Here is a 27686-nt window from a genome sequence, read left to right as displayed (position 1 = left end):
ATTGGGCCATTTATACTAAGCTCCACCAGCTTTCAAATTCCTAATAATTTTTAGCTGCATCTTGCCTGGAAATTAATTTTGGGCCTGTAGCAGTGTGTGGTACTCATTGTATTAGGCCATCTATACCAAGCTCCACATGCTTTGAAATTAATAATAATTTTGAGCTGCATCTAGCCCGGAAAATAATTTTGGGCTTAGTAGCAGTGTGTGGTACTCATTGTTTAAGGCCATCTATACCAAGCTCCACCAGCTTTGAATTTAATAAAAAATTTTAGCTGCATCTAGCCCGGAAAATAATTTTGGGCTTAGTAGCAGTATGTGGTACTCATTGTATTAGGCCATCTATACCAAGCTCCACCAGCTTTGAAATTACTAATAATTTTTAGCTGCATCTAGCCCGGAAAATAATTTTGGGCCTGTAGCAGTGTGTGCTACTCATTCTTTTAGGCCATCTATACCAAGCTCCTCCAGCTTTGAAATTAATAATAATTTTTAGCTGCATCTTGCCTGTAAAATAATTTTGGGCATACAGTATTAGCAGTGTGTGGTACTCATTCTATTAGGCCATCTATACTAAGCTCCACCAGCTTTCAAATTGCTAATAATTTTTAGTTGTATCTTGCCTGTAAAATAATTTTGGGCATATTAGCAGTGTGTGGTACTCATTCTATTGGGCCATCTATACTAAGCTACACCAGCTTTCAAATTCCTAATAATTTTTAGCTGCATCTTGCCTGGAAAATAATTTTGGGCCTGTAGCAATGTGTGGTACTCATTCTATAAGTCAATATATACCAAACTCCACCAGCTTTGAAATGAATAACGATTTTTAGCTGCATCTTGCCTTTAAAATAATTTTGGGCATATTAGCAGTGTGTGGTACTCATTCTATTAGGCCATCTATACTAAGCTCCACCAGCTTTCAAATTCCTAATAATTTTTAGCTGCATCTTGCCTGGAAAATAATTTTGGGCCTGTAGCAGTGTGTGGTACTTATTCTATTAGGCCATCTATACCAAGCTCCACCAGCTTTGAAATTAATAATAATTTTTAGCTGCATCTAGCCCGGAAAATAATTTTGGGCATAGTAGCAGTGTGTGGTACTCATTGTATTAGGCAATCTATACCAAGCTCGACCAGCTTTGAAATTAATAATAATTTTTAGCTGCATCTTGCCTGTAAAATAATTTTGGACATATTAGCAGTGTGTGGTACTCATTCTATTAGGCGATCTAAACTAAGCTCCACCAGCTTTCAAATTACTAATAATTTTTAGCTGCATCTTGCCTGGAAAATAATTTTGGGCATATTAGCAGTGTGTGGTACTCATTCTATTAGGCCATCTATACTAAGCTCCACCAGCTTTCAAATTCCTAATAATTTTTAGCTGCATCTTGCCTGGAAAATAATTTTGGGCCTGTAGCAGTGTGTTCTACTCATTCTATTAGGCCATCTATACCAAGCTCCACCAGCTTTGAAATTAATAATAATTTTTAGCTGCATCTAGCCCGGAAAATAATTTTGGCCTTAGTAGCCGTCTGTGGTACACATTGTTTAAGGCCATCTATACCAAGCTCCACCAGCTTTGAAATTAATAATAATTTTTAGCTGCATCTAGCCCGGAAAATAATTTTGGACATAGTAGCAGTGTGTGGTACCCATTGTATTAGGCCATCTATACTAAGCTCCACCAGCTTTGAAATTACTAAGAATTTTTAGCTGCATCTTGCCTGGAAATAATTTTGGGCCTGTAGCAGTGTGTGGTACTCATTCAATTAGGCTATCTATACCAAGCTCCACCAGCTTTGAAACTAACAATAATTTTTAGCTGCATCTTGCCTGTAAAATAATTTTGGGTATAGTAGCAGTGTGTGGTACTCATTCTATTAGGCCATCTATACTAAGCTCCACCAGCTTTCAAATTACTAATAATTTTTAGCTGCATCTTGCCTGTAAAATAATTTTGGGCATATTAGCAGTGTGTGGTACTCATTCTATTAGGCCATCTATACCAAGCTCCACCAGCTTTGAAATTAATAATAATTTTAAGCTGCATCTAGCCTGTAAAATAATTTTGGGCATATTAGCAGTGTGTGGTACTCATTCTATTAGGCCATCTATACTAAGCTACACCAGCTTTCAAATTCCTAATAATTTTTAGCTGCATCTTGCCTGGAAAATAATTTTGAGCCTGTAGCAGTGTGTGGCACTGATTGCATTAGGCCATCTATACCAAGCTCCACCAGCTTTGAAATTAATAATAATTTTTAGCCGCATCTAGCCCGGAAAATAATTTTGGCCTTAGTAGCCGTATGTGGTACACATTGTTTAAGGCCATCTATACCAAGCTCCACCAGCTTTGAAATTAATAATAATTTTTAGCTGCATCTAGCCCGGAAAATAATTTTGGGCATAGCAGCAGTGTGTGGTACTCATTGTATTAGGTCATCTATACCAAGCTCCACCACCTTTGAAATTAATAATAATTTTTAGCTGCATCTTGCCTGTAAAATAATTTTGGACATATTAGCAGTGTGTGGTACTCATTCTATTAGACCATCTAAACTAAGCTCCACCAGCTTTCAAATTCCTAATAATTTTTAGCTGCATCTTGCCTGGAAAATAATTTTGGGCATATTAGCAGTGTGTGGTACTCATTCTATTAGGCCATTTATACTAAGCTCCACCAGCTTTCAAATTCCTAATAATTTTTAGCTGCATCTTGCCTGGAAAATAATTTTGGGCCTGTAGCAGTGTGTGGTACTCATTCTATTAGTCCATCTATACCAAGCTCCACCAGCTTTGAAATTAATAATAATTTTTAGCTGCATCTTGCCCGGAAAATAATTTTGGCCTTAGTAGCCGTGTGTGGTACACATTGTTTAAGGCCATAATAATAATTTTTAGCTGCATCTTGCCTGTAAAATAATTTTGGACATATTAGCAGTGTGTGGTACTCATTCTATTAGACCATCTAAACTAAGCTCCACCAGCTTTCAAATTCCTAATAATTTTTAGCTGCATCTTGCCTGGAAAATAATTTTGGGCATATTAGCAGTGTGTGGTACTCATTCTATTAGGCCATTTATACTAAGCTCCACCAGCTTTCAAATTCCTAATAATTTTTAGCTGCATCTTGCCTGGAAAATAATTTTTGGCCTGTAGCAGTGTGTGGTACTCATTCTATTAGTCCATCTATACCAAGCTCCACCAGCTTTGAAATTAATAATAATTTTTAGCTGCATCTAGCCCGGAAAATAATTTTGGACAGAGTAGCAGTGTGTGGTACTCATTGCATTAGGCCATCTATACTAAGCTCCACCAGCTTTGAAATTACTAAGAATTTTTAGCTGCATCTTGCCTGGAAAATAATTTTGGGCCTGTAGCAGTGTGTGGTACTAATTCAATTAGGCTATCTATACCAAGCTCCACCAGCTGTGAAACTAACAATAATTTTTAGCTGCATCTTGCCTGTAAAATAATTTTGGGCATAGTAGCAGTGTGTGGTACTTATTCTATTAGGCCATCTATACTAAGCTCCACCAGCTTTCAAATTACTAATAATTTTTAGCTGCATCTTGCCTGTAAAATAATTTTGGGCATATTAGCAGTGTGTGGTACTCATTCTATTAGGCCATCTATAATATGCTCCACCAGTTTTCAAATTCCTAATAATTTTTATCTGCATCTTGCCTGTAAAATAATTTTGGGCATATCAGCAGTGTGTGGTACTCATTCTATTAGGCCATCTATACTAACCTCCTCCAGCTTTCAAATTCCTAATAATTTTTAGCTGCATCTTGCCTGGAAAATAATTTTGGGCCTGTGGCAGTGTGTGGTACTCATTCTATTAGGCAATCTATACCAAGCTCCACCAGCTTTGAAATTAATAATAATTTTTAGCTGCATCTAGCCCGGAAAATAATTTTGGACATAGTAGCAGTGTGTGGTACTCATTGTATTAGGCCATCTATACTAAGCTCCACCAGCTTTCAAATTACTAAGAATTTTAAGCTGCATCTTGCCTGAAAAATAATTTTGGGCCTGTAGCAGTGTGTCGTACTCATTCAATTAGGCTATCTATACGTAGCTCCACCAGCTGTGAAACTAACAATAATTTTTAGCTGCATCTTGCCTGTAAAATAATTTTGGGCATAGTAGCAGTGTGTGGTACTCATTCTAATAGGACATCTATACTAAGCTCCACCAGCTTTCAAATTACTAATAATTTTTAGCTGCATCTTGCCTGTAAAATAATTTTGGGCATATTAACAGTGTGTGGTACTCATTCTATTAGGCCATCTATACTATGCTCCACCAGCTTTCAAATTCCTAATAATTTTTATCTGCATCTTGCCTGTAAAATAATTTTGGGCATATCATCAATGTGTGGTACTCATTCTAATAGGCCATCTATACTAAGCTCCACCAGCTTTCAAATTCCTAATAATTTTTATCTGCATCTTGCCTGGAAAATAATTTTGGGCCTGTAGCAGTGTGTGGTACTCATTGTATTAGGCCATCTATACCAAGCTCCACCAGCTTTGAAATTAAAAATAATGTTAAGCTGCATCTAGCCCAGAAATTAATTTTGGGCATAGTATCAGTGTGTGGTACTCATTGTATTAGGCCATCTATACCAAGCTCCACCAGCTTTGAAATTAATAATAATTTTTAGCTGCATGGAGCCAGGAAAATAATTTTGGCCTTAGTAGCCGTGTGTGGTTCACATTGTTTAAGGCCACCTATACCAATCTCCACCAGCTTTGAAATTAATAATATTTTTAGCTGCATCTAGCCCGGAAAATAATTTTGGGCATAGTAGCAGTGTGTGGTACTCATTGTATTTGGCCATCTATGCCAAGCTCCACCAGCTTTGAAATTAATAATAATTTTTAGCTGCATCTTGCCTGTAAAATAATTTTGGACATATTAGCAGTGTGTGGTACTCATTCTATTAGGCAATCTATACTAAGCTCCACCAGCTTTCAAATTACTAATAATTTTTAGCTGCCTCTTGCCTGGAAAATAATTTTGGGCATATTAGCAGTGTGTGGTACTCATTCTATTAGGCCATCTATACTAAGCTCCACCAGCTTTCAAATTACTAATAATTTTTAGCTGCATCTTGCCTGGAAAATAATTTTGGGCATATCAGCAGTGTGTGGTACTCATTGTATTAGGCCATCTATACCAAGCTCCACCAGCTCTGAAATTAATACTAATTTTTAGCTGCATCTAGCCCGGAAAATAATTTTGGGCTTAGTAGCAGTGTGTGGTAGTCATTGTATTAGGCCATCTATGCTAAGATCCACCAGCTTTGAAATTAATAACAATTTTTAGCTGCATCTAGCCCGGAAAATAATTTTGGGCTAAGTAGCAGTGTGTGGTACTCATTGTATTAGGCCATCTATACCAAGCTCCACCAGCTTTGAAATTAATAATAATTTTTAGCTACATCTTGCCTGTAAAATTATTTTGGGCATATTAGCAGTGTGTGCTACTCATTTTATTAGGCCATCTATACCAAGCTCCACCAGCTGTGAAACTAACAATAATTTTTAGCTGCATCTTGCCTGTAAAATAATTTTGGGCATAGTAGCAGTGTGTGGTACTTATTGTATTAGGCCATCTATACCAAGCTCCACCAGCTTTGAAATTAATAATAATTTTTAGCTGTATCTTGCCTGCAAAATAATTTTGGACATATTAGCAGTGTGTGGTGCTCATTCTATTAGGCCATCTATACCAAGCTCCAAAAGCTTTAAATTAATAATAATTTTTCGCTGCTTCTAGCCCGGAAAATAATTTTGTGCATAGTAGCAGTGTGTGGTACTCATTGTATTAGGCCATCTATACCATGCTCGACCAGCTTTGAAATTAATAATAATTTTTAGCTGCATCTTGCCTGTAAAATAATTTTGGGCATATTAGCAGTGTGTGGTACTCATTCTATTAGGCCATCTATACTAAGCTCCAATAGCTTTCAAATTCCTAATAATTTTTAGCTGCATCTTGCCTGGAAAATAATTTTGGGCCTGGAGCAGTGTGTGGTACTCATTGTATTAGGCCATCTATGCCAAGCTCCACCAGCTTTGAAATTAATAATAATTTTTAGCTGCATCTAGCCCGGAAAATAATTTTGGCCTTAGTAGCCGTGTGTGGTACACATTGTTTAAGGCCATCTATACCAAGCTCCACCAGCTTTGAAATTAATAATAATTTTTAGCTGCATCTAGCCTGGAAAATAATTTTGGACATAGTAGCAGTGTGTGGTACTCATTGTATTAGGCCATCTATTCTAAGCTCCACCAGCTTTGAAATTACTAATAATTTTTAGCTGCATCTTGCCTGGAAAATAATTTTGTGCCTGTAGCAGTGTGTGGTACTCATTCAATTAGGCTATCAATACCAAGCTCCACCAGCTGTGAAACTAGAAATAATTTTTAGCTGCATCTTGCCTGTAAAATAATTTTGGGCATAGTAGCAGTGTGTGGTACTCATTCTATTAGGCCATCTATACTAAGCTCCACCAGCTTTCAAATTACTAATAATTTTTAGCTGCATCTTGCCTGTAAAATAATTTTGGGCATATTAGCAGTGTGTGGTACTCATTCTATTAGGCCATCTATACTATGCTCCACCAGCTTTCAAATTCCTAATAATTTTTATCTGCATCTTGCCTGTAAAATAATTTTGGGCATATCAGCAGTGTGTGGTACTCATTCTATTAGGCCATCTCTACTAAGCTCCACCAGCTTTCGAATTCCTAATAATTTTTAGCTGCATCTCGCCTGAAAAAAACTTTTGGGCCTGTAGCAGTGTGTGGTACTCATTGTATTAGGCCATCTATACCAAGCTCCACCAGCTTTGAAATAAAAAATAATGTTAAGCTGCATCTAGCCCGGAAATTAATTTTGGGCATAGTAGCAGTGTGTGGTACTCATTGTATTAGGCCATCTATACTAAGCTCCACCATCTTTGAAATTAATAATAATTTTTAGCTGCATCTAGCACGGAAAATAATTTTGGCCTTAGTAGCCGTGTGTGGTACACAATGTTTAAGGCCATCTATACCAAGCTCCACCAGCTTTGAAATTAATAATAATTTTTAGCTTCATCTAGCCCGGAAAATAATTTTGGGCATAGTAGCAGTGTGTGGTACTCATTGTATTTGTCCATCTATACCAAGCTCCACCAGCTTTGAAATTAATAATAATTTTTAGCTGCATCTTGCCTGTAAAATAATTTTGGACATATTAGCAGTGTGTGGTACTCATTCTATTAGGCCATCTATACTAAGCTCCACCAGCTTTCAAATTACTAATAATTTTTAGCTGCCTCTTGCCTGGAAAATAATTTTGGGCATATATGCAGTGTGTGGTACTCATTCTATTAGGCCATCTATACTAAGCTCCACCAGCTTTCAAATTTCTAATAGTTTTTAGCTGCATCTTGCCTGGAAAATAATTTTGGGCTTGTAGCAGTGTGTGGTACTCATTCTATTAGTCCATCTATATCAAGCACCACCAGCTTTGAAATTAATAATAATATTTAGCTGCATCTTGCCTGTTAAATAATTTTGGGCATAATAGCAGTGCGTCGTACTCATTCTATTAGGTCATCTATACTAAGCTCCACCAGCTTTCAAATTACTAATAATTTTTAGCTGCATCTTGCCTGGATTATAATTTTGGGCCTGTAGCAGTGTGTGGTACTCATTGTATTAGGCCTTCTATACCAAGCTCCACCAGCTTTGAAATTAATAATAATTTTTAGCTGCATCTAGCCCGGAAAATAATTTTGGGCTTAGTAGCAGTGTGTGGTACTCATTGTATTAGGCCATCTATGCTAAGCTCCACCAGCTTTGAAATTAATAATAATTTTTAGCTGCATCTAGCCCGGAAAATAATTTTGGGATTAGTAGCAGTGTGTGGTACTCATTGTATTAGGCCATCTATACCAAGCTCCACCAGCTTTGAAATTAATAATAATTTTTAGCTGCATCTTGCCTGTAAAATTATTTTGGGCATATTAGCAGTGGGTGGTACTCATTCTATTAGGCCATCTATACTAAGCTCCACCAGCTTTGAAATTAATAATAATTTTTAGCTGCATCTAGCCCGGAAAATAATTTTGGGCATAGTAGCAGTGTGTGGTTCTCATTCTATTAGGCCATCTATACTAAGCTCCACCAGCTTTCAAATTCCTAATAATTTTTAGCTTCATCTTGCCTGGAAAATAATTTTGGACCTGTAGCAGTGTGTGCTAATCATTCTGTTAGGCCATCTATACCAAGCTCCACCAGCTGTGAAACTAACAATAATTTTTAGCTGCATCTTGCCTGTAAAATAATTTTGGGCATAGTAGCAGTGTGTGGAACTCATTGTATTAGGCCATCTTTACCAAGCTTCACCAGCTTTGAAGTTAAAAATAATTTTTAGCTGCATCTAGCCCGGAAAATAATTTTGGGCATAGTAGCAGTGTGTTTTACTCATTGTATTAGGCCATCTATACTAAGCTCCACCAGCTTTGAAAATAATAATAATTTTTAGCTGCATCTAGCCTGGAAAATAATTTTGGCCTTAGTAGCTGTGTGTGGTACACATTGTTTAAGGCCATCTATACCAAGCTCCACCAGCTTTGAAATTAATAATAATTTTTAGCTGCATCTTGCCTGTAAAATAATTTTGGACATATTAGCAGTGTGTGGTACTCATTCTATTAGGCCATCTATACCAAGATCCAAAATCTTTGAAATCAATATTAATTTTTAGCTGCATCTAGCCCGGAAAATAATTTTGGGCATAGTAGCAGTGTGTGGTACTCATTGTATTAGGCCATCTATACCAAGCTAGATCAGCTTTGAAATTAATAATAATTTTTAGCTGCATCTTGCCTGTAAACTAATTTTTGGCATATTAGCAGTGTGTGGTACTCATACTATTAGGCCATCTCTACTAAACTCCACAAGCTTTCAAATTACTAATAATTTTTAACTGCATTTTGCCTCTAAAATAATTTTGGGCATATTAACAGTGTGTGGTCCTCATTCTATTAGGCCATCTATACTAAGCTCCACCAGCTTTCAAATTCCTAATAATTTTTAGCTGCATCTAGCCCGGAAAATAATTTTGGGCTTAGTAGCAGTGTGTGGTACTCATTGTGTTAGGCCATCTATGCTAAGATCCACCAGCTTTGAAATTAATAACAATTTTTTAGCTGCATCTAGCCCGGAAAATAATTTTGGGCTTAGTAGCAGTGTGTGGTACTCATTCTATTAGGCCATCTATACCAAGCTCCACCAGCTTTGAAATTAATAATAATTTTTAGCTGCATCTTGCCTGTAAAATTATTTTGGGCATATTAGCAGTGTGTGCTACTCATTCTATTAGGCCATCTATACCAAGCTCCACCAGCTGTGAAACTAACAATAATTTTTAGCTGCATCTTGCCTGTAAAATAATTTTGGGCATAGTAGCAGTGTGTGGTACCTAATGTATTAGGCCATCTATACCAAGCTCCACAAGCTTTGAAATTAATAATAATTTTTAGCTGCATCTCGCCTGCAAAATAATTTTGGACATATTAGCAGTGTGTGGTGCTCATTCTATTAGGCCATCTATACCAAGCTCCAAAAGCTTTAAATTAATAATAATTTTTCGCTGCATCTAGCCCGGAAAATAATTTTGTGCATTGTAGCAGTGTGTGGTACTCATTGTATTAGGCCATCTATACCAAGCTCGACCAGCTTGGAAATTAATAATAATTTTTAGCTGCATCTTGCCTGTAAAATAATTTTGGGCATTTTAGCAGTGTGTGGTACTCATTCTATTAGGCCATCTATACTAAGCTCCAACAGCTCTCAAATTCCTAATAATTTTTAGCTGCATCTTGCCTGGAAAATAATTTTGGGCCTGTAGCAGTGTGTGGTACTCATTCTATAAGGCCATCTATACCAAGCTTCACCAGCTGTGAAACTAATAATAATTTTTAGCTGCATCTAGCCCGGAAAATAATTTTGGCCTTAGTAGCCGTGTGTGGTACACATTGTTTAAGGTCATCTATACCAATCTCCACCAGCTTTCAAATTACTAATAATTTTTAGCTGCATCTAGCCCGGAAAATAATTTTGGCCTTAGTAGCCGTGTGTGGTACACATTGTTTAAGGTCATCTATACCAATCTCCACCAGCTTGGAAATTAATAATAATTTTTAGCTGCATCTTGCCTGTAAAATAATTTTGGGCATAGTAGCAGTGTCTGGTACTCATTGTATTAGGCCATCTAAACCAAGCTCCACCAGCTTTGAAATTAATAATAATTTTTAGCTGCATCTTGCCTGTAAATTAATTTTGGACATATTAGCAGTGTGTGGTACTCATTCTATTAGGCCATCTATACTAAGCTCCACCAGCTTTCAAATTACTAATAATTTTTAGCTGCATCTTGCCTGGAAAATAATTTTGGGCATATTAGCAGTGTGTGGTACTCATTCTATTAGTCCATCTATACCATGCTCCACCAGCTTTGAAATTAATAATAATTTTTAGCTGCATCTTGCCTGTAAAATAATTTTGGGCATATTAGCAGTGTGTGGTACTCATTCTATTAGGCCATCTATACTAAGATCCACCAGCTTTCAAATTCCTAATAATTTTTAGCTGCATCTTGTCTGTAAAATAATTTTGGGCATATCAGCAGTGTGTGGTACTCATTCTAATAGGCCATCTATGCTAAGCTCCACCAGCTTTCAAATTCCTAATAATTTTTAGCTGCATCTTGCCTGGAAAATAATTTTGGGCCTGTAGCAGTGTGTGGTACTCATTCTATTAGGCCATCTATACCAAGCTCCACCAGCTTTGAAATTAATAATAATTTTTTGCTGCATCTAGCCCGGAAAATAATTTTGGCCTTAGTAGCCGTGTGTGGTACACATTGTTTAAGGCCATCTATACCAAGCTCCACCAGCTTTGAAATTAATAATAATTTTTAGCTGCATCTAGCCTGGAAAATAATTTTGGACATAGTAGCAGTGTGTGGTACTCATTGTATTAGGCCATCTATACTAAGCTCCACCAGCTTTGAAATTACTAATAATTTTTAGCAGCATCTTGCCTGGAAAATAATTTTGTGCCTGTAGCAGTGTGTGGTACTCATTCAATTAGGCTATCAATACCAAGCTCCACCAGCTGTGAAACTCGCAATAATTTTTAGCTGAATCTTGCCTGTAAAATAATTTTGGGCATAGTAGCAGTGTGTGGTACTCATTCTATTAGGCCATCTATACTATGCTCCACCAGCTTTCAAATTCCTAATAATTTTTATCTGCATCTTGCCTGTAAAATAATTTTGGGCATATCAGCAGTGTGTGGTACTCATTCTATTAGGCCATCTCTACTAAGCTCCACCAGCTTTCAAATTCCTAATAATATTTAGCTGCATCTCGCCTGAAAAATACTTTTGGGACTGTAGCAGTGTGTGCTACTCATTGTATTAGGCCATCTATACCAAGCTCCACCAGCTTTGAAATTAAAAATAATGTTAAGCTGCATCTAGCCCGGAAATAAATTTTGGGCATAGTAGCAGTGTGTGGTACTCATTGTATTAGGCCATCTATACCAAGCTCCACCATCTTTGAAATTAATAATAATTTTTAGCTGCATCTAGCACGGAAAATAATTTTGGCCTTAGTAGCCATGTGTGGTACACATTGTTTAAGGCCATCTATACCAAGCTCCACCAGCGTTGAAATTAATAATAATTTTTAGCTGCATCTAGCCCGGAAAATAATTTTGGGCATAGTAGCAGTGTGTGGTACTCATTGTATTTGTCCATCTATACCAAGCTCCACCAGCTGTGAAATTATTAATAATTTTTAGCTGCATCTTGCCTGTAAAATAATTTTGGACATATTAGCAGTGTGTGGTACTCATTCTATTAGGCCATCTATACTAAGCTCCACCAGCTTTCAAATTACTAATAATTTTTAGATGCCTCTTGCCTGGAAAATAATTTTGGGCATATATGCAGTGTGTGGTACTCATTCTATTAGGCCATCTATACTAAGCTCCACCAGCTTTCAAATTCCTAATAGTTTTTAGCTGCATCTTGCCTGGATTACAATTTTGGGCCTGTAGCAGTGTGTGGTACTCATTGTATTAGGCCTTCTATACCAAGCTCCACCAGCTTTGAAATTAATAATAATTTTTAGCTACATCTAGCCCGGAAAATAATTTTGGGCTTAGTAGCAGTGTGTGGTACTCATTGTATTAGGCCATCTATGCTAAGCTCCACCATCTTTGAAATTAATAATAATTTTTAGCTGCATCTAGCCCGGAAAATAATTTTGGGCTTAGTAGCAGTGTGTGGTACTCATTGTATTAGGCCATCTATACCAAGCTCCACCAGCTTTGAAATTAATAATAATTTTTAGCTGCATCTTGCCTGTAAAATTATTTTGGGCATATTAGCAGTGGGTGGTACTCATTCTATTAGGCCATCTATACTAAGCTCCACCAGCTTTCAAATTCCTAATAATTTTTAGCTTCATCTTGCCTGGAAAATAATTTTGGGCCTGTAGCAGTGTGTGCTACTCATTCTATTAGGCCATCTATACCAAGCTCCACCAGCTGTGAAACTAACAATAATTTTTAGCTGCATCTTGCCTGTAAAATAATTTTGGGCATAGTAGCAGTGTGTGGTACTCATTGTATTAGGCCATCTTTACCAAGTTTCACCAGCTTTGAAGTTAAAAATAATTTTTAGCTGCATCTAGCCCGGAAAATAATTTTGGGCATAGTAGCAGTGTGTGGTACTCATTGTATTAGGCCATCTATACTAAGCTCCACCAGCTTTGAAAATAATAATAATTTTTAGCTGCATCTAGACTGGAAAATAATTTTGGCCTTAGTAGCCGTGTGTGGTACACATTGTTTAAGGCCATCTATACCAAGCTCCACCAGCTTTGAAATTAATAATAATTTTTAGCTGCATCTTGCCTGTAAAATAATTTTGGACATATTAGCAGTGTGTGGTACTCATTCTATTAGGCCATCTATACCAAGCTCCAAAATTTTTGAAATTAATAATAATTTTTAGCTGCATCTAGCCCGGAAAATAATTTTGGGCATAGTAGCAGTGTGTGGTACTCATTGTATTAGGCCATCTATACCAAGCTAGACCAGCTTTGAAATTAATAATAATTTTTAGCTGCATCTTGCCTGTAAACTAATTTTTGGCATATTAGCAGTGTGTGGTACTCATACTATTAGGCCATCTATACTAAACTCCACAAGCTTTCAAATTACTAATAATTTTTAGCTGCATTTTGCCTGTAAAATAATTTTGGGCATATTAACAGTGTGTGGTACTCATTCTATTAGGCCATCTATACTAAGCTCCACCAGCTTTCAAATTCCTAATAATTTTTAGCTGCATCTTGCCTGGAAAATAATTTTGAGCCTGTAGCAGTGTGTGGTACTCATTCTATTAGGCCATCTATACCAAGCTCCACCAGCTGTGAAACTAATAATAATTTTTAGCTGCATCTAGCCCGGAAAATAATTTTGGGCTTAGTAGCAGTGTGTGGTACTCATTGTATTAGGCCATCTATGCTAAGATCCACCAGCTTTGAAATTAATAACAATTTTTAGCTGCATCTAGCCCGGAAAATAATTTTGGGCTTAGTATCAGTGTGTGGTACTCATTGTATTAGGCCATATATACCAAGATCCACCAGCTTTGAAATTAATAATAATTTTTAGCAGCATCTTGCCTGTAAAATTATTTTGGGCATATTAGCAGTGTGTGCTACTCATTCTATTAGGCCATCTATACCAAGCTCCACCAGCTGTGAAACTAACAATAATTTTTAGCTGCATCTTGCCTGTAAAATAATTTTGGGCATAGTAGCAGTGTGTGGTACTCATTGTATTAGGCCATCTTTACCAAGCTTCACCAGCTTTGAAGTTAAAAATAATTTTTAGCTGCATCTAGCCCGGAAAATAATTTTGGGCATAGTAGCAGTGTGTGGTACTCATTGTATTAGGCCATCTATACTAAGCTCCACCAGCTTTGAAAATAATAATAATTTTTAGCTGCATCTAGCCTGGAAAATAATTTTGGCCTTAGTAGCCGTGTGTGGTACACATTGTTTAAGGCCATCTATACCAAGCTCCACCAGCTTTGAAATTAATAATAATTTTTAGCTGCATCTTGCCTTTAAAATAATTTTGGACATATTAGCAGTGTGTGGTACTCATTCTATTAGGCCATCTATACCAAGCTCCAAAATTTTTGAAATTAATAATAATTTTTAGCTGCTTCTAGCCCGGAAAATAATTTTGGGCATAGTAGCAGTGTGTGGTACTCATTGTATTAGGCCATCTATACCAAGCTAGACCAGCTTTGAAATTAATAATAATTTTTAGCTGCATCTTGCCTGGAAAATAATTTTGGGCATATTAGCAGTGTGTGGAACTCATTCTATTAGTCCATCTATACCAAGCTCCACCAGCTTTGAAATTAATAATAATTTTTAGCTGCATCTTGCCTGTAAAATAATTTTGGGCATATTAGCAGTGTGTGGTACTCATTCTATTAGGCCATCTATACTAAGATCCACCAGCTTTCAAATTCCTAATAATTTTTAGCTGCATCTTGTCTGTAAAATAATTTTGGGCATATCAGCAGTGTGTGGTACTCATTCTAATAGGCCATCTATGCTAAGCTCCACCAGCTTTCAAATTCCTAATAATTTTTAGCTGCATCTTGCCTGGAAAATAATTTTGGGCCTGTAGCAGTGTGTGGTACTCATTCTATTAGGCCATCTATACCAAGCTCCACCAGCTTTGAAATTAATAATAATTTTTTGCTGCATCTAGCCCGGAAAATAATTTTGGCCTTAGTAGCCGTGTGTGGTACACATTTTTAAGGCCATCTATACCAAGCTCCACCAGCTTTGAAATTAATAATAATTTTTAGCTGCATCTAGCCTGGAAAATAATTTTGGACATAGTAGCAGTGTGTGGTACTCATTGTATTAGGCCATCTATACTAAGCTCCACCAGCTTTGAAATTACTAATAATTTTTAGCAGCATCTTGCCTGGAAAATAATTTTGTGCCTGTAGCAGTGAGTGGTACTCATTCAATTAGGCTATCAATACCAAGCTCCACCAGCTGTGAAACTCGCAATAATTTTTAGCTGAATCTTGCCTGTAAAATAATTTTGGGCATAGTAGCAGTGTGTGGTACTCATTCTATTAGGCCATCTATACTAAGCTCCACCAGCTTTCAAATTACTAATAATTTTTAGCTGCATCTTGCCTGCAAAATAATTTTGGGCATATTAGCAGTGTGTGGTACTCATTCTATTAGGCCATCTATACTATGCTCCACCAGCTTTCAAATTCCTAATAATTTTTTATCTGCATCTTGCCTGTAAAATAATTTTGGGCATATCAGCAGTGTGTGGTACTCATTCTATAAGGCCATCTCTACTAAGCTCCACCAGCTTTCAAATTCCTAATAATATTTAGCTGCATCTCGCCTGAAAAATACTTTTGGGCCTGTAGCAGTGTGTGGTACTCATTGTATTAGGCCATCTATACCAAGCTCCACCAGCTTTGAAATTAAAAATAATGTTAAGCTGCATCTAGCCCAGAAATAAATTTTGGGCATAGTAGCAGTGTGTGGTACTCATTGTATTAGGCCATCTATACCAAGCTCCACCATCTTTGAAATTAATAATAATTTTTAGCTGCATCTAGCACGGAAAATAATTTTGGCCTTAGTAGCCATGTGTGGTACACATTGTTTAAGGCCATCTATACCAAGCTCCACCAGCGTTGAAATTAATAATAATTTTTAGCTGCATCTAGCCCGGAAAATAATTTTGGGCATAGTAGCAGTGTGTGGTACTCATTGTATTTGTCCATCTATACCAAGCTCCACCAGCTGTGAAATTATTAATAATTTTTAGCTGCATCTTGCCTGTAAAATAATTTTGGACATATTTGCAGTGTGTGGTACTCATTCTATTAGGCCATCTATACTAAGCTCCACCAGCTTTCAAATTCCTAATAGTTTTTAGCTGCATCTTGCCTGGATTATAATTTTGGGCCTGTAGCAGTGTGCGGTACTCATTGTATTAGGCCTTCTATACCAAGCTCCACCAGCTTTGAAATTAATAATAATTTTTAGCTGCATCTAGCCCGGAAAATAATTTTGGGCTTAGTAGCAGTGTGTGGTACTCATTGTATTAGGCCATCTATGCTAAGCTCCACCATCTTTGAAATTAATAATAATTTTTAGCTGCATCTAGCCCGTAAAATAATTTTGGGCTTAGTAGCAGTGTGTGGTACTCATTGTATTAGGCCATCTATACCAAGCTCCACCAGCTTTGAAATTAATAATAATTTTTAGCTGCATCTTGCCTGTAAAATTATTTTGGGCATATTAGCAGTGGGTGGTACTCATTCTATTAGGCCATCTATACTAAGCTCCACCAGCTTTGAAATTAATAATAATTTTTAGCTGCATCTATACCGGAAAATAATTTTGGGCATAGTAGCAGTGTGTGGTACTCATTCTATTAGGCCATCTATACTAAGCTCCACCAGCTTTCAAATTCCTAATAATTTTTAGCTTCATCTTGCCTGGAAAATAATTTTGGGCCTGTAGCAGTGTGTGCTACTCATTCTATTAGGCCATCTATACCAAGCTCCACCAGCTGTGAAACTAACAATAATTTTTAGCTGCATCTTGCCTGTAAAATAATTTTGGGCATAGTAGCAGTGTGTGGTACTCATTGTATTAGGCCATCTTTACCAAGCTTCACCAGCTTTGATGTTAAAAATAATTTTTAGCTGCATCTAGCCCGGAAAATAATTTTGGGCATAGTAGCAGTGTGTGGTACTCATTGTATTAGGCCATCTATACTAAGCTCCACCAGCTTTGAAAATAATAATAATTTTTAGCTTCATCTAGCCTGGAAAATAATTTTGGCCTTAGTAGCCGTGTGTGGTACACATTGTTTAAGGCCATCTATACCAAGCTCCACCAGCTTTGAAATTAATAATAATTTTTAGCTGCATCTTGCCTGTAAAATAATTTTGGACATACTAGCAGTGTGTGGTACTCATTCTATTAGGCCATCTATACCAAGCTCCAAAATTTTTGAAATTAATAATAATTTTTAGCTGCATCTAGCCCGGAAAATAATTTTGGGCATAGTAGCAGTGTGTGGTACTCATTGTATTAGGCCATCTATACCAAGCTAGACCAGCTTTGAAATTAATAATAATTTTTAGCTGCATCTTGCCTGTAAACTAATTTTTGGCATATTAGCAGTGTGTGGTACTCATACTATTAGGCCATCTATACTAAACTCCACAAGCTTTCAAATTACTAATAATTTTTAGCTGCATTTTGCCTGTAAAATAATTTTGGGCATATTAACAGTGTGTGGTACTCATTCTATTAGGCCATCTATACTAAGCTCCACCAGCTTTCAAATTCCTAATAATTTTTAGCTGCATCTTGCCTGGAAAATAATTTTGAGCCTGTAGCAGTGTGTGGTACTCATTCTATTATTCCATCTATACCAAGCTCCACCAGCTGTGAAACTAATAATAATTTTTAGCTGCATCTAGCCCGGAAAATAATTTTGGGCTTAGTAGCAGTGTGTGGTACTCATTGTATTAGGCCATCTATGCTAAGATCCACCAGCTTTTAAATTAATAACAATTTTTAGCTGCATCTAGCCCGGAAAATAATTTTGGGCTTAGTAGCAGTGTGTGGTACTCATTGTATTAGGCCATCTATACCAAGCTCCACCAGCTTTGAAATTAATAATAATTTTTAGATGCATCTTGCCTGTAAAATTATTTTGGGCATATTAGCAGTGTGTGCTACTCATTCTATTAGGCCATCTATACCAAGCTCCACCAGCTGTGAAACTAACAATAATTTTTAGCTGCATCTTGCCTGTAAAATAATTTTGGGCGTAGTAGCAGTGTGTGGTACTTATTGTATTAGGCCATCTATACCAAGCTCCACCAGCTTTGAAATTAATAATAATTTTTAGCTGCATCTTGCCTGCAAAATAATTTTGGACATATTAGCAGTGTGTGGTGCTCATTCTATTATGCCATCTATACCAAGCTCCAAAAGCTTTAAATTAATAATAATTTTTCGCTGCATCTAGCCCGGAAAATAATTTTGTGCATAGTAGCAGTGTGTGGTACTCATTGTATTAGGCCATCTATACCAAGCTTGACCAGCTTTGAAATTAATAATAATTTTTAGCTGCATTTTGACTGTAAAATAATTTTGGGCATATTAGCAGTGTGTGGTAGTCATTCTATTAGTCCATCTATACTAAGCTCCAACAGCTTTCAAATTCCTAATAATTTTTAGCTGCATCTTGCCTGGAAAATAATTTTGGGCCTGTAGCAGTGTGTGGTACTCATTCTATAAGGCCATCTATACCAAGCTACACCAGCTGTGAAACTAATAATAATTTTTAGCTGCATCTAGCCCGGAAAATAATTTTGGCCTTAGTAGCCGTGTGTGGTACACATTGTTTAAGGTCATCTATACCAATCTCCACCAGCTTTGAAATTAATAATAATTTTTAGCTGCATCTAGCCCGGAAAATAATTTTGGGCATAGTAGCAGTGTGTGGTACTCATTGTATTAGGCCATCTGAACCAAGCTCGACAAGTTTTGAAATTAATAATAATTTTTAGCTGCATCTTGCCTGTAAAATAATTTTGGGCATATTAGCAGTGTGTGATACTCATTCTATTAGGCCATCTGTACTAAGCTCCACTAGCTTTCAAATTCCTAATAATTTTTAGCTGCATCTTGCCTGTAAAATAATTTTGGGCATATCAGCAGTGTGTGGAATTCATTGTATTAGGCCATCTATACTAAGTTCCACCAGCTTTCAGATTCCTAATAATTTTTAGCTGCATCTTGACTGGAAAATAATTTTGGGCCTGTACCAGTGTGTGGTACTCATTCTATTAGGCCATCTATACCAAGCTCCACCAGCTTTGAAATTAATAATAATTTTTAGCTGCATCTAGCCCGGAAAATAATTTTGGGCATAGTAGCAGTGTGTGGTACTCATTGTATTAGGCCATCTATTCCAAGCTCGACAAGCTTTGAAATTAATAATAATTTTTAGCTGCATCTTGCCTGTAAAATAATTTTGGGCATATTAGCAGTGTGTGGTACTCATTCTATTAGGCCATCTCTACTAAACTCCACAAGCTTTCAAATTACTAATAATTTTTAGCTGCATTTTGTCTGTAAAATAATTTTGGGCATATTAACAGTGTGTGGTACTCATTCTATTAGGCCATCTATACTAAGCTCCACCAGCTTTCAAATTCCTAATAATTTTTAGCTGCATCTTGCCTGGAAAATAATTTTGAGCCTGTAGCAGTGTGTGGTACTCATTCTATTAGGCCATCTATACCAAGCTCCACCAGCTGTGAAACTAATAATAATTTTTAGCTGCATCTAGCCCGGAAAATAATTTTGGCCTTAGTAGCCATGTGTGGTACACATTGTTTAAGGTCATCTATACCAATCTCCACCAGCTTTGAAATTAATAATAATTTTTAGCTGCATCTAGCCCGGAAAATAATTTTGGGCATAGTAGCAGTGTGTGGTACTCATTGTATTAGGCCATCTATACCAAGCTCGACAAGCTTTGAAATTAATAATAATTTTTAGCTGCATCTTGCCTGTAAAATAATTTTGGGCATATTAGCAGTGTGTGGTACTCATTCTATTAGGCCATATACACTAAGCTTCACCAGCTTTCGAATTCCTAATAATTTTTAACTGCATCTTGCCTGTAAAATAATTTTGGGCATATTAGCATTGTGTGGTACTCATTCTATTAGGCCATCTATACTAAGCTCCACCAGCTTTCAAATTCCTAATAATTTTTAGCTGCATCTTGCATGTAAAATAATTTTGGGCTTTTAGCAGTGTGTGGTACTCATTCTATTAGGCCATCTATACTAAGCTCCACCAGCTTTCAAATTCCTAATAATTTTTAGCTGCATCTTGACTGGAAAATAATTTTGGGCCTGTAGCAGTGTGTGGTACTCATTCTATTAGGCCATCTATACCAAGCTCCACCAGCTTTGAAATTAATAATAATTTTTAGATGCATCTAGCCCGGAAAATAATTTTGGGCATAGTAGCAGTATGTGGTACTCATTGTATTAGGCCATCTATACAAAGCTCGACAAGCTTTGAAATTATTAATAATTTTTAGCTGCATCTTGCCTGTAGAATACTTTTGGGCATATTAGCAGTGTGTGGTCCTCATTCTATTAGGCCATATACACTAAGCTTCACCAGCTTTCAAATTACTAATAATTTTTAGCTGCATCTTGCCTGTAAAATAATTTTGGGCATATTAGCAGTCTGTGGTACTCATTCTATTAGGTCATCTATACTAAGCTCCACCAGCTTTCAAATTCCTTATAATTTTTAGCTGCATCTTGCCTGGAAAATATTTTTGGGCCTTTAGCAGTGTGTGGTACTCATTCTATTAGGCCATCTATACCAAGCTCCACCAGCTGTGAAACTAATAATATTTTTTTGCTGCATCTAGCCCGGAAAATAATTTTTGGCTTAGTAACAGTGTGTGGTACTCATTGTATTAGGCCATCTATACCAAGCTTCACCAGTTTGAATTTAATAATATTTTTTAGCAGCATCTAGGCCGGAAAATTATTTTGTGCTTAGTAGCAGTGAGTGGTACTCATTGTGTTAGGCCATCTATACCAAGTACCACCAGCTTTAAAATTAATAATAATTTTTAGCTGCATCTTGCCCGGAAAATAATTTTGGGCCTGTAGCAGTGTGTGGTACTCATTCTATTAGGCCATCTATATCAAGCTCCACCAGCTTTGAAATTAATAATAATTTTTAGCTGCATCATGCCTGTAAAATTATTTTGGGCATATTAGCAGTGTGTGGTACTCATTCTATTAGGCCATCTATACTAAGCTCCACCAGCTTTCAAATTAATAATAATGTTTAGCTGCATCTTGCCTGGAAAATAATTTTGGGCATATCAGCAGTGTGTGGTACTCATTCTATTAGGCCATCTATACTAAGCTCCTCCAGCTTTCAAATTCCTAATAATTTTCAGCTGCATCTTGCCTGGAAAATAACTTTGGGCCTGGAGCAGTGTGTGGTACTCATTGTATTAGGTCATCTATACCAAGCTCCACCAGCTTTGAATGTAATAATAATTTTTAGCTGCATCTAGCCCAGAAAATAATTTTGGGCTTACTAGCAGTGTGTGGTACTCATTGTATTAGGCCATCTATACCAAGCTTGACCAGCTTTGAAATTAAAAATAATTTTTAGCTGCATCTTGCCTGGAAAATAATTTTGGGCATATGAGCAGTGTGTGGTACTCATTCTATTAGGCCATCTATACTAAGCTCCACCAGCTTTCAAATTCCTAATAATTTTTAGCTGCATCTTGCCTGGAAAATAATTTTGGGCCTGTAGCAGTGTGTGGTACTCATTCTATTATGCCATCTATACCAAGCTCCACCAGCTTTGAAACTAATAATAATTTTTAGCTGCATCTAGCCCGGAAAATAATTTTGGGCATAGTAGCAGTGTGTGGTACTCATTGTATTAGGCCATCTATACCAAGCTCGACCAGCTTTGAAATTAATAATAATTTTTAGCTGCATCTTGCCTGTAAAATAATTTTGGGCACATTAGCAGTGTTTGGTACTCATACTATTAGGCCATCTATACTAAGCTCCACCAGCTTTTAAATTCCTAATAATTTTTAACTGCATCTTGCCTGTAAAATAATTTTGGGCATATTAGCAGTGTGTGGTACTCATTCTATTAGGCCATCTATACTAAGCTCCACCAGCTTTCAAATTCCTAATAATTTTTTAGCTGCATCTTGCCTGTAAAATAATTTTGGGCATATCAGCAGTGTGTGGTACTCATTCTATTAGGCCATCTATACTAAGCTCCACCAGCTTTCAAATTCCTAATAATTTTTAGCTGAATCTTGACTGGAAAATAATTTTGGGCCTGTAGCAGTGTGTGGTACTCATTCTATTAGGCCATCTATACCAAGCTCCACCAGCTTTGAAATTAATAATAATTTTTAGATGCATCTAGCCCGGAAAATAATTTTGGGCATAGTAGCAGTGTGTGGTACTCATTGTATTAGGCCATCTATACCAAGCTCGGCAAGCTTTGAAATTAATAATAATTTTTAGCTGCATCTTGCCTGTAAAATACTTTTGGGCATATTAGCAGTGTGTGGTACTCATTCTATTAGGCCATATACACTAAGCTTCACCAGCTTTCAAATTACTAATAATTTTTAGCTGCATCTTGCCTATAAAATAATTTTGGGCATATTAGCAGTCTGTGGTACTCATTCTAATAGGCCATCTATACTAAGCTCCACCAGCTTTCAAATTCCTAATAATTTTTAGCTGCATCTTGCCTGGAAAATAATTTTGGGCCTTTAGCAGTGTTTGGTGCTCATTCTATTAGGCTATCTATACCAGGCTCCACCAGCTGTGAAACTAATAATATTTTTTTGCTGCATCTAGCCCGGAAAATAATATTTGGCTTAGTAACAGTGTGTGGTACTCATTGTATTAGGCCATCTATACCAAGCTTCACCAGCTTTGAAATTAATAATAATTTTTAGCTGCATCTTGCCCGGAAAATAATTTTGGGCCAGTAGCAGTGTTTGGTACTCATTCTATTAGGCCATCTATATCAAGCTCCACCAGCTTTGAAATTAATAATAATTTTTAGCTGCATCATGCCTGTAAAATTATTTTGGGCATATTAGCAGTGTGTGGTACTCATTCTATTAGTCCATCTATACTAAGCTCCACCAGCTTTCAAATTAATAATAATGTTTAGCTGCATCTGGCCTGGAAAATAATTTTGGGCATATCAGCAGTGTATGGTACTCATTCTATTAGGCCATCTATACTAAGCTCCTCCAGCTTTCAAATTCCTAATAATTTTCAGCTGCATCTTGCCTGGAAAATAACTTTGGGCCTGTAGCAGTGTGTGGTACTCATTGTATTAGGCCATCTATACCAAGCTCCACCAGCTTTGAATGTAATAATAATTTTTAGCTGCATCTAGCCCAGAAAATAATTTTGGGCTTACTAGCAGTGTGTGGTACTCATTGTATTAGGCCATCTATACCAAGCTTGACCAGCTTTGAAATTAAAAATAATTTTTAGCTGCATCTTGCCTGGAAAATAATTTTGGGCATATGAGCAGTGTGTGGTACTTATTTTATTAGGCCATCTATACTAAGCTCCACCAGCTTTCAAATTCCTAATAATTTTTAGCTTCATCTTGCCTGGAAAATAATTTTGGGCCTGTAGCAGTGTGTGATACTCATTCTATTATGCCATCTATTCCAAGCTCCACCAGCTTTGAAACTAATAATAATTTTTAGCTGCATCTAGCCCGGAAAATAATTTTGGGCATAGTAGCAGTGTGTGGTACTCATTGTATTAGGCCATCTATACTAAGCTCCACCAGCTTTCAAATTCCTAATAATTTTTAACTGCATCTTGCCTGTAAAATAATTTTGGGCATATCAGCAGTGTGTGGTACTCATTCTATTAGGCCATCTATACTAAGCTCCACCAGCTTTCAAATTCCTAATAATTTTTAGCTGCATCTTGCCTGTAAAATAATTTTGGGCATATCAGCAGTGTGTGGTACTCATTCTATTAGGCCATCTATACTAAGCTCCACCAGCTTTCAAATTCCTAATAATTTTTAGCTGCATCTTGACTGGAAAATAATTTTGGGCCTGTAGCAGTGTGTGGTACTCATTCTATTAGGCCATCTATAACAAGCTGCACCAGCTTTGAAATTAATAATAATTTTTAGATGCATCTAGCCCGGAAAATAATTTTGGGCATAGTAGCAGTGTGTGGTACTCATTGTATTAGGCCATCTATACCAAGCTCGACAAGCTTTGAAATTAATAATAATTTTTAGCTGCATCTTGCCTGTAAAATACTTTTGGGCATATTAGAAGTGTGTGGTACTCATTCTATTAGGCCATATACACTAAGCTTCACCAGCTTTCAAATTACTAATAATTTTTAGCTGCATCTTGCCTATAAAATAATTTTGGGCATATTAGCAGTCTGTGGTACTCATTCTAATAGGCCATCTATACTAAGCTCCACCAGCTTTCAAATTCCTAATAATTTTTAGCTGCATCTTGCCTGGAAAATAATTTTGGGCCTTTAGCAGTGTGTGGTACTCATTCTATTAGGCCATCTATACCAGGCTCCACCAGCTGTGAAACTAATAATATTTTTTTGCTGCATCTAGCCCAGAAAATAATTTTTGGCTTAGTAACAGTGTGTGGTACTCATTGTATTAGGCCATCTATACCAAGCTTCACCAGTTTGAATTTAATAATATTTTTTAGCTGCATCTAGCCCGGAAAATAATTTTGTGCTTAGTAGCAGTGCGTGGTACTCATTGTGTTAGGCCATCTATACCAAGTTCCACCAGCTTTGAAATTAATAATATTTTTTAGCTGCATCTTGCCCGGAAAATAATTTTGGGCCTGTAGCAGTGTGTGGTACTCATTCTATTGGGCCATCTATATCAAGCTCCACCAGCTTTGAAATTAATAATAATTTTTAGCTGCATCATGCCTGTAAAATTATTTTGGGCATATTAGCAGTGTGTGGTACTCATTCTATTAGGCCATCTATACTAAGCTCCACCAGCTTTCAAATTAATAATAATGTTTAGCTGCATCTTGCCTGGAAAATAATTTTGGGCATATCAGCAGTGTGTGGTACTCATTCTATTAGGCCATCTATACTAAGCTCCTCCAGCTTTCAAATTCCTAATAATTTTCAGCTGAATCTTGCCTGGAAAATAACTTTGGGCCTGTAGCAGTGTGTGGTACTCATTGTATTAGGCCATCTATACCAAGCTCCACCAGCTTTGAATGTAATAATAATTTTTAGCTGCATCTTGCCTGGAAATTAATTTTGGGCTTAGGAGCAGTGTGTGGTACTCATTGTATTAGGCCATCTATACCAAGCTTGACCAGCTTTGAAATTAAAAATAATTTTTAGCTGCATCATGCCTGGAAAATAATTTTGGGCATATGAGCAGTGTGTGGTACTCATTCTATTAGGCCATCTATACTAAGCTCCACCAGCTTTCAAATTCCTAATAATTTTTAGCTGCATCTTGCCTGGAAAATAATTTTGGGCCTGTAGCAGTGTGTAGTACTCATTCTATTATGCCATCTATACCAAGCTCCACCAGCTTTGAAACTAATAATAATTTTTAGCTGCATCTAGCCCGGAAAATAATTTTGGGTATAGTAGCAGTGTGTGGTACTCATTGTATTAGGCCATCTATACCAAGCTCGACCAGCTTTGAAATTAATAATAATTTTTAGCTGCATCTTGCCTGCAAAATAATTTTGGGCATATTAGCAGTGTGTGGTACTCATACTATTAGGCCATCTATACTAAGCTCCACCAGCTTTCAAATTCCTAATAATTTTTAACTGCATCTTGCCTGTAAAATAATTTTGGGCATATTAGCAGTGTGTGGTACTCATTCTATTAGGCCATCTATACTAAGCTCCACCAGCTTTCAAATTCCTAATAATTTTTAGCTGCATCTTGCCTGTAAAATAATTTTGGGCATATCAGCAGTGTGTGGTACTCATTCTATTAGGCCATCTATACTAAGCTCCACCAGCTTTCAAATTCCTAATAATTTTTAGCTACATCTTGACTGGAAAATAATTTTGGGCCTGTAGCAGTGTGTGGTACTCATTCTATTAGGCCATCTATACCAAGCTCCACCAGCTTTGAAATTAATAATAATTTTTAGATGCATTTAGCCCGGAAAATAATTTTGGGCATAGTAGCAGTGTGTGGTACTCATTGTATTAGGCCATCTATACCAAGCTCGACAAGCTTTGAAATTAATAATAATTTTTAGCTGCATCTTGCCTGTAAAATACTTTTGGGCATATTAGCAGTGTGTGGTACTCATTCTATTAGGCCATCTATACTAAGCTCCACCAGCTTTCAAATTCCTAATAATTTTTAGCTGCATCTTGCCTATAAAATAATTTTGGGCATATTAGCACTCTGTGGTACTCATTCTAATAGGCCATCTATACTAAGCTCCACCAGCTTTCAAATTCCTAATAATTTTTAGCTGCATCTTGCCTGGAAAATAATTTTGGGCCTTTAGCAGTGTGTGGTACTCATTCTATTAGGCCATCTATACCAGGCTCCACCAGCTGTGAAACTAATAATATTTTTTTGCTGCATCTAGCCCGGAAAATAATTTTTGGCTTAGTAACAGTGTGTGGTACTCATTGTATTAGGCCATCTATACCAAGCTTCACCAGCTTTGAAATTAATTATAATTTTTAGCTGCATCTTGCCCGAAAAATAATTTTGTGCTTAGTAGCAGTGTTTGGTACTCATTCTATTAGGCCATCTATATCAAGCTCCACCAGCTTTGAAATTAATAATAATTTTTAGCTGCATCATGCCTGTAAAATTATTTTGGGCATATTAGCAGTGTGTGGTACTCATTCTATTAGGTCATCTATACTAAGCTCCACCAGCTTTCAAATTAATAATAATGTTTAGCTGCATCTTGCCTGGAAAATAATTTTGGGCATATCAGCAGTGTATGGTACTCATTCTATTAGGCCATCTATACTAAGCTCCTCCAGCTTTCAAATTCCTAATAATTTTCAGCTGCATCTTGCCTGGAAAATAACTTTGGGCCTGTAGCAGTGTGTGGTACTCATTGTATTAGGCCATCTATACCAAGCTCCACCAGCTTTGAATGTAATAATAATTTTTAGCTGCATCTAGCCCAGAAAATAATTTTGGGCTTACTAGCAGTGTGTGGTACTCATTGTATTAGGCCATCTATACCAAGCTTGACCAGCTTTGAAATTAAAAATAATTTTTAGCTGCATCTTGCCTGGAAAATAATTTTGGGCATATGAGCAGTGTGTGGTACTCATTCTATTAGGCCATCTATACTAAGCTCCACCAGCTTTCAAATTCCTAATAATTTTTAGCTGCATCTAGCCCGGAAAATAATTTTGGGCATAGTAGCAGTGTGTGGTACTCATTGTATTAGGCCATCTATACCAAGCTTGACCAGCTTTGAAATTAAAAATAATTTTTAGCTGCATCGTGCCTGGAAAATAATTTTGGGCCTGTAGCAGTGTGTGGTACTCATTCTATTATGCCATCTATACCAAGCTCCACCAGCTTTGAAACTAATAATAATTTTTAGCTGCATCTAGCCCGGAAAATAATTTTGGGCATAGTAGCAGTGTGTGGTACTCATTGTATTAGGCCATTCATACCAAGCTCGACCAGCTTTGAAATTAATAATAATTTTTAGCCTCATCTTGCCTGTAAAATAATTTTGGGCATATTAGCAGTGTGTGGTACTCATACTATTAGGCCATCTATACTAAGCTCCACCAGCTTTCAAATTCCTAATAATTTTTAACTGCATCTTGCCTGTAAAATAATTTTGGGCATATTAGCAGTGTTTGGTACTCATACTATTAGGCCATCTATACTAAG

Source organism: Phyllobates terribilis, unplaced genomic scaffold (assembly GCF_046119375.1).
Source record: "Phyllobates terribilis strain yellow unplaced genomic scaffold, ASM4611937v1 Scaffold_8__6_contigs__length_399053987, whole genome shotgun sequence".
Lineage (NCBI taxonomy): Eukaryota > Metazoa > Chordata > Amphibia > Anura > Dendrobatidae > Phyllobates > Phyllobates terribilis.
Note: the sequence above shows the minus strand (reverse complement) of the source record.